The sequence below is a fragment of the Malus domestica genome, chromosome 10 (assembly GCF_042453785.1).
Source record: "Malus domestica chromosome 10, GDT2T_hap1".
In the NCBI taxonomy this organism is placed as follows: Eukaryota; Viridiplantae; Streptophyta; class Magnoliopsida; order Rosales; family Rosaceae; genus Malus; species Malus domestica.
This window is the reverse complement of record NC_091670.1, coordinates 17,626,781-17,634,242: the sequence shown is the minus strand read 5'-3', so window position 1 is coordinate 17,634,242 and position 7,462 is coordinate 17,626,781. Positions and strand designations below refer to the sequence as shown.

General features: G+C 35.3%; 1 long non-coding RNA gene across 2 annotated transcripts; it reads right to left on the bottom strand.

The window, feature by feature from the left end:
- Positions 1–315: 315 nt before the first annotated feature.
- On the bottom strand, positions 316–6,145 carry LOC108169584 (uncharacterized). Of its 2 annotated transcripts, none has more exons than XR_001785850.3 (5): positions 6,082–6,145; positions 5,044–5,152; positions 2,940–3,039; positions 847–910; positions 316–591 (listed from the first exon to the last, which is right to left on the bottom strand). It is a non-coding gene; the product is annotated as an uncharacterized lncRNA (long non-coding RNA). The 2 variants fall into 2 exon arrangements; XR_001785851.3 differs by having other exon boundaries at positions 6,012–6,105.
- Positions 6,146–7,462: the final 1,317 nt, after the last annotated feature.

Here is a 7,462-nt window from a genome sequence, read left to right as displayed (position 1 = left end):
GATATTGTCCGCTTAGGGCTTACCATTCCCTCACGGTTTTGTTTTTGGGAACTCACGATCAACTTCCTAGTGGGTCAACCATCCTGGGAGTGCTCTGGCCTCCTTCTCGCTTAACTTCGGAGTTCCTACGGAACCCGAAGCCAGTGAGCTCCCAAAAGGCCTCATGCTATGTAGGGATGAGAATATACATTTAAGGATCACTCCCCTGTGCGATGTGGGATGTTACATATATTTTAAATGTATTGTGCAAAAAGAAACTTTTTCTTTACCATACATGTCCTAAAAAGTTGTCATATTTTTCGTTTTCACTTTGCATAAAGTAATGATTTAAATGTTATTCATGCAATTGTCAAACTTCCAATCAAATAGTATCTACGTTGTCAATTTTTGTTGCTTTACCTAAAGAGGCGCAAAATTACTCAATCTGAATGCTTTCAAATTGTCCATTTCCCCTAATTTTTCTGTTTTTGTGTCATTTCGAAATGTTTGTTGGAATAAGGGTGCACGCACCTAATGGAATCATCAACAAAGTGATTCAAACTCTTGGGAGCGTGCAATTACACTCTAGAGGCCCCATCATTCTTTGTAATTCTGCAAAGAAAGAAGAAAATAAGGGTGGTGATTGAAGTATTCACCAATTCAAAAATTCGACCTTCAGAAATTTTTGTCAATTTTCTCTCCCTTTTTGTATGATTTGTGGGTAGATAATAATTGATTAACCTATTCTTCTCTTCTTAAACGTGTGGATGGCGGTTTCTATGTCCACTCTCTGCAATGCACTTTGTTTACGATTAATCTCTATGTGTGGGTGTGCTTCATCTAACAGTTGAAAGGTTAACAAATTACCTATTGTGAAGACACAAATAACCAGTTAAGGAGACCGGAATTCCTTAATGCATGACATCCATACCTGACCATAATGCTCGTTAATCAAAGAAGAAAAAAAATCAAAATCTAGAATAAAACAGGATGTATAAACTGCAAATTACAAACTAATGTTAGTAAGACTAAAACTAACAATGAATTGAGAAACTGAAATTGTAAAGGAAAAGTAATAATAGAAAGAAATAGAAATATCGGTGTAGCATATTCTCATAGAATTTGAATCAGTATGTGAACCTGTGTAATAAAATAAAAGGGTTAATCTCTGTTTACTACCCTCATGTTTCGTGGTTTTCAACATATAGTACATCCAAGTTTTTTCGTTCCAAAGTCATACCTAAAGTGTAAATTTTGGGACAGTCTCATACATCATTTAGTCAAACCGTTAACTCTCCAGTTAACTGATGACGTGGCGCCCATTTGGACAATGACTGGGCGCCACGTGTCATTAAGGGTCCACGTGGAAATAAAAAATTCAAAAAATTTTAAAAATTAATTAATTTAAAAAAATAAAATAAAATAAAAAAACCTAAAAGCTTCCTGTATTCTACCTCCCCCATTTCTTTACTCTGCAATGCCAAACCCCCCGCGCCACACCCTCTCCCTTCCTCATCCCCCCACACCCTCTCTCTCCCTTCTCTATTTTGCAACCCACACCCTTTCCCTTCCTTCTCTCCTCCATCCACTTCTACAATCTGTCCGCCAAGTCTCCCTCCCGCCGTCGTGACCTCGATTCCCCCCTTCTTCTTAGGTAATTGTTATATGGGTTCTCTTTTCTTTCCCTAATTCTAGAAGTGGTTCTATTTGTTCTTGATCAAATATTTGAAATTCTCAACTGGGTTTGGTTTTCGATCTCTTCTTCTTCTGGGTTGGGGGGGGGGGGGGAAGGACGAACTGGTTTGGTTTTTTTGTTTTTTTTTTCCTTCTTCTTCTTCTTCTTCTGTTTTTTTTTCCTTCTTCTTCTTCTTCTTCTGGGTTGGAGTTAGGGGGGGGGGGAGAGGACAAACTGGGTTTTTTTTTTTTTTTCCTTCTTCTTCTTCTTTTTTTTGGGTTGGTTGGGGGGGGGGGGAGGACAAACTGGGTTTGTGTTTTTTTTTTCCTTCTTCTTCTTTTTCTGGGTTGGGGGAAGTTTTGGGTTGGTGGGGGGGAAGAGGACGAACTGGGTTTGTGTTTTTTTTTTCCTTCTTCTTCTTCTTCTTTTTTTGGGTTGGGGGAAGTTTTGGGTTTTTAGGGGGGGGGGGGAGGCTGAAGGACGAACTAGGTTTTTTTTTTTTTCCTTCTTCTTCTTTTTCTGGGTTGGGGGAAGTTTTGGGTTGGTGGGGGGGAAGAGGACGAACTGGGTTTGTGTTTTTTTTTCCTTCTTCTTCTTCTTTTTTTGGGTTGGGGGAAGTTTTGGGTTTTTTTTGGGGGGGGGGGGAGGCTGAAGGACGAACTAGGTTTGTTTTTTTTTTTTCCTTCTTCTTCTGGGTTGGTGATGGAACTATTTTTGGGTTTTTTTTTGGGGGGAGGGGGGGGAGGACGAACTGGGTTTGTGTTTGTGTTTTTATTTTATTTTTTTTCCTCCTTCTGGGTTGGGTGCGGGACTGGGTTTTTGTTTTTTTTTTTCCTTCTTCTTGTGGGTTGGGCGTGGGACTGGGTTTTTTTTTTTTTTTCTTCTTCTTCTTCTTCTTCTTCTGGGCTCTTCTTCTTCTTTTGGGTTGGGGGGGAGAAGGGAAGGGGTTTTTTCTTTTAACTTTTATTTAATTAATTTTTTAATATTTTTTAATGACACATGGCGCCCAGTCATTGTCCAAATGGGCGCCACGTCATCAGTTAACTGTAGAGTTAACGGTTTGATTAACGGATGTATAAGACTGTCCCAAAATTTACACTTTAGGTATGACTCTGGGACGAAAAAAACTTGATGTACTAAATGTTGAAAACCATGAAACATGAGGATAGTAAACAGAGATTAACCCAAAATAAAAATATAAAAAGCAATGAAAGAAACAAATATATGAATGTTAACAGTTTTTTATATACTTGCTCGGGAAACGAAAGCATGAAAGAGAGAAAACCTGAAAGAAATCAGAAATGATTGTTCAGTGATCTTTAAGCGTGCGTGCGATTAGTAGAATTAGAATGAGGCATCAAATCTAATTATTTCTGAAGAGTAGTCTGCATAAAGAAAACACTAACATAAGGAGGGTACCCAGGAAACGCACCAAATATGATTAAAAAAAACACTCAAAAAGCTAAATTGTTATAAGAAAATAACAATCGGAAAAAAAACCAAGAGAACCTTTGTTGGAGGATACAACGAACCTGTTAGGTTTTTCCAACCCATGATAAGTTGTCCTAAGTCTATAAGGAATTATAGTCTTAGAGGATTAAATTATTTTCCCAATTGGAGTTGTTTTCCCAATTGGAGTTGTTTTCCCAATTAGAGTTGTTTACCCAGTTGGAGTTAGTTTCTCAATTGGAGTAGGATTCATAGCTAGATTCCAATTAGGATTAATAATCCTTATTGAAGAAGACCTTTATTATGTCTATATAAAGGGGCTATTGTACTAGTTTTGAATTGAAGGGAGCAAAACAATAAGTTGTATACCACTTAAGGGATTAGAGTGAGAAAATATTGTAAGGGCAAAGTGTGCAAGAGAAAAGAAAAGAGATAGTGTATTTCTTGTTCTCGTTCTTTTAGGTTTTTCGTCAAATCCTAGTTCTAGAGATTTGCCAAGATTATTGGTTGTACTCATTATTGATATAGTTAAAGATTGTTGCTATCCCGTGGACGTAGGCACATATTGCCGAACCACGTAAATTCTTGGTGTTATTTATCTTGGTTATTTTTTTTTTTATTTCCGAAGTTTGTTCTTCTTTTTCCCATTCTTAAACGCAATATTCTCAACAGAACCAAAATAAAAAACGGAGTTTGTGGTAGAGGCATGGGTTTAGGGTGCCGATGGGTGAATACCGAGTGTCGATGGAGAAGCAAATCTGAAAAATGGTTGAAAATGAACACCCCAATCTCCTTTTCAGAACATGGGTTGTACATGAAGCTGACAGTTTCCATCATCAAATCATTGCAACTGTCATTTGTTTGGATAGTTGGATAGTGCTTATATCAAAAATCGGAGTGATGTTTTCATCGTCCATTTTTTTAATCTAAGGGGGCCACATTCATTGCAGAAAAAGTATATCTCACGTAAGCACCTCTCATGTGTGTTGTGTTTCATTTTACTATGTTACCCCTATTATAAACAATTACTTTTGTGTTGTCTTTTTTATTGAATGAGGACATTATGAGAATATTGAAAGCTTCACCAAACTAGGGCTTTCCCTTTATGTATATAAATATATGGTTCAATATCCAAAAGGAAATTACAAGTTCGGTTCTCATTTCAAGAAATATCCAAACCTGGTATCACGTTGTGATAAATATCTGACTATGGTTCTTGTTTAATTTCAAGAAACAAAAGGTATGGATAGTTGAAAGTAAAAGGAGGGCCAAGAGAAGTGCTTTTCATAGAAATGACTTATGAGGCTTGAAAGTCTAGAAGTAAAGATAAGATAAAGAGACAATATCTTCATTGGTAACTACTTTTTAAAGTATGAAAGTGAATTATTAATAACATTAAAGCAACCGCAATGTGTGTGAATTGTGGGGGAGTGGCTTAGCTATTTTTGAGAATGAAATATAAAAGAATGTAAAAATAACTTGCTTCTAGAAAGAGATAACAATTACTCTTATAATTGAAGTTTTAAGGTATTGAAAGGTTGGAGATCTTCTAGCAAATACCTTAAATGTGGGGGAATGTACCTGAGTATTAGCAAATTACTTTGTAAGTCCTAACATATGTTTTGAAAGACTTAACATTGGAAAATAACTACTCTCAAAGGAAATAATTTCCATACATGGATATAAAGTTTGTGATGGCCATATAATGAGTAGTCAACCTAGTGGCACCAATTTTTGAAGGTTTGACTAGAGAGTAAGTTGTATCATTGAGGGGAATGGGTTAAAAGTCTACATCTTAAGAATTGTCATAATAGCAACCTAACCTAGTTGACTAGAGATCCCAAGATCTAGGTTCAAAGGAACAACCATATTGTGGATGATTCAATGGAAGCACTGCGGAGATTACCTCCAAACACAAGATCTCTTTTGGCGTATCTTACCTACTCGTATACCTTTAGCCCTTCTCTTTGAAGGACTTGGTGCACTTGTTGTACCTAGATTCACCATTGACATTTCCATAGCCTCATTGTCCTCTTCATCAAGATCCGTCTGCATTAACCATAAACAAAAAGCGACGGTAATAACAATTATAATACGAATCAACGATTAAGCATCCATGTAACATGAGTAATAGAACAACAACTTCATTTACAGATTATAGATGTTGTTCAGCTTAAGTCTTAAGCACGTACCAAGAACAGAACAACAATAATTACAAATAAAAAAGATGTCAAATATTCAACAAACAAAAAGAAAAAGTCTCAAGTACATTCAAGATCGGAAAAACACCAAAACAGAGGAGACAAAGGAACCCAACTAAAGATATACAAACTCTTTTGGAGAATGACAAATAAATAAGTTTATCATTTCATTTGGCTATGGTTAATCCATTTTCATACAAAGGTCGGAAGAATAATGGAAATAAACCTTATATTGGTAATCTAACTAAAGACAATCAAAAGAAACTACAATACAGACTTGCTTTTTTCTGGGTGGTTATTTTTCTATTCCATCTGAAAGGGATAATGCGATTTTGACTTAATTTCATCAAGGATGTGTTATGAGTAAGTGAATTAGTTCCCGCTGAGCAGTGGGGGTACATGATTACTGGTTTCATTCTTCTTCTGGCCTTCAAAAGCTACTATTAGAACTGCTATAAGCATTCTCAAGCCAAGTTTAGGCTGGGAAATTTGAGCATGCTTTTTAGAAAATCAAAGAACTAGTTCTTAACTTCCTAAAGCAGCAAAAACAAAACCCTAGAAACCCCAAAATCTATGATCCAATCACACACAGAAAGCACAATCGTAACGAAATTATCAAACACTAATCAACTAATTCCAAACTAACTCGAAGCTGTTCTGAGCATCACCTAAAACCAAGCTCATGTAAAAACTGATAAAAAATATACCAAAAGTATAATCCGCACAAACGAAAAGTAATCGCCATGGAAGAAGACGTGGAAGGGAATCAGAGCTTACTGGAGATAGAGTGGGGGAGTTCAGTAAAACCTTGACTTTTTAGGAAGAAGATGAGGGAGAGAAGGTGAGCCACTAGGTAGAAGCAAGGTATAAAATATCGATGATATCGGAAATATCGGTAGTAAAAAAACACGGAAATTTCGATGGAAATATCGGGATATTATTGATATCAATAAAAATTGAATAAAAACCACGGAAATTGTAAGAAAAACTTGGAAATTTTCATTGAAACTTTGCAGGATGTTTATTTAGTCAATTATCTATTAGTTTATCACAAAAAATTGGAAGGAAATGCATTGCATGATAGATATAACTGATTTAAGTTGATTCTATAGCGAGTTGGCAAACATTGTGAATGTAGAAAATATGTAGTAATTAATTAAAGAAGTTTAAACACACCATAATCATTTATATATAATGAATTAGTACAATATTTTACACTTTATACATTGCATGGTAAGATACATGAGTGACTTAGCAAGGTCTAAAATATCGATGATATTAGAAATATTGGTAGTCCAAAAAAATATCAATAGTCCAAAAACACGGAAATTTCAATGAAAATATCGGGATATTATGGATATTTTAGACCATGGGTAGAAGCAAAGAGAACCAGAGAGCAAACGGTGTGCAACAGTACAAGACCGAGGGACCGAGGGTTTTCACGATTACATCTGTTGAAATTACACAAAAGCCTACAATAATGGATCTTAATGAATGTTAACGGTTTCGTGGATTGATCCAAAATGACCCCTTATTTAATGAGTCATTAACAGATTCACTGTTAACAACCCGACTCGTAAATCATTCGTCCAAATACTAATTTTAACAGGTTAGATGTAAAATGTCAAATCTAGCACTCACTTTCATGACTGCTCTATAATTTTTCTTCTATATTACAAACACCACTTAAATATATTAAATAATATTGTCGATCATAATTTTTTTTTGTCAAACGATACTAGGTTTTATTAAGGAAAGTGTTGTTGGCACTTTAAAAATCTCATTCTACACTCCTCATAAGTGTATTTTTCTTTCCTCGTATAGAAAATTTGGAGTGTAGAATAAGATTTTTGGAATGCTAATAACAATTCTCTTTATTAAACTTAAATAGAAATCTTTACAACCTTGATTAAAACTTTAAACAAATATTTTGAAAACAACAAACCTCATTTATGAGATCATCTAGTTTTATCTGGAAAGGAAGCCTATAAGTGAGGAGAAATTTTTCATTGTGACGGGAACACGAGTGGTACACCACATATTTTTATGTAAGCGGTGGGATATTTTATTTTTTAAGTTATTAACTTTTTAACACACATATCTCATCATTTGTATAATAACACATTATGTATCATTCTGTATACCAATCACACTGAAA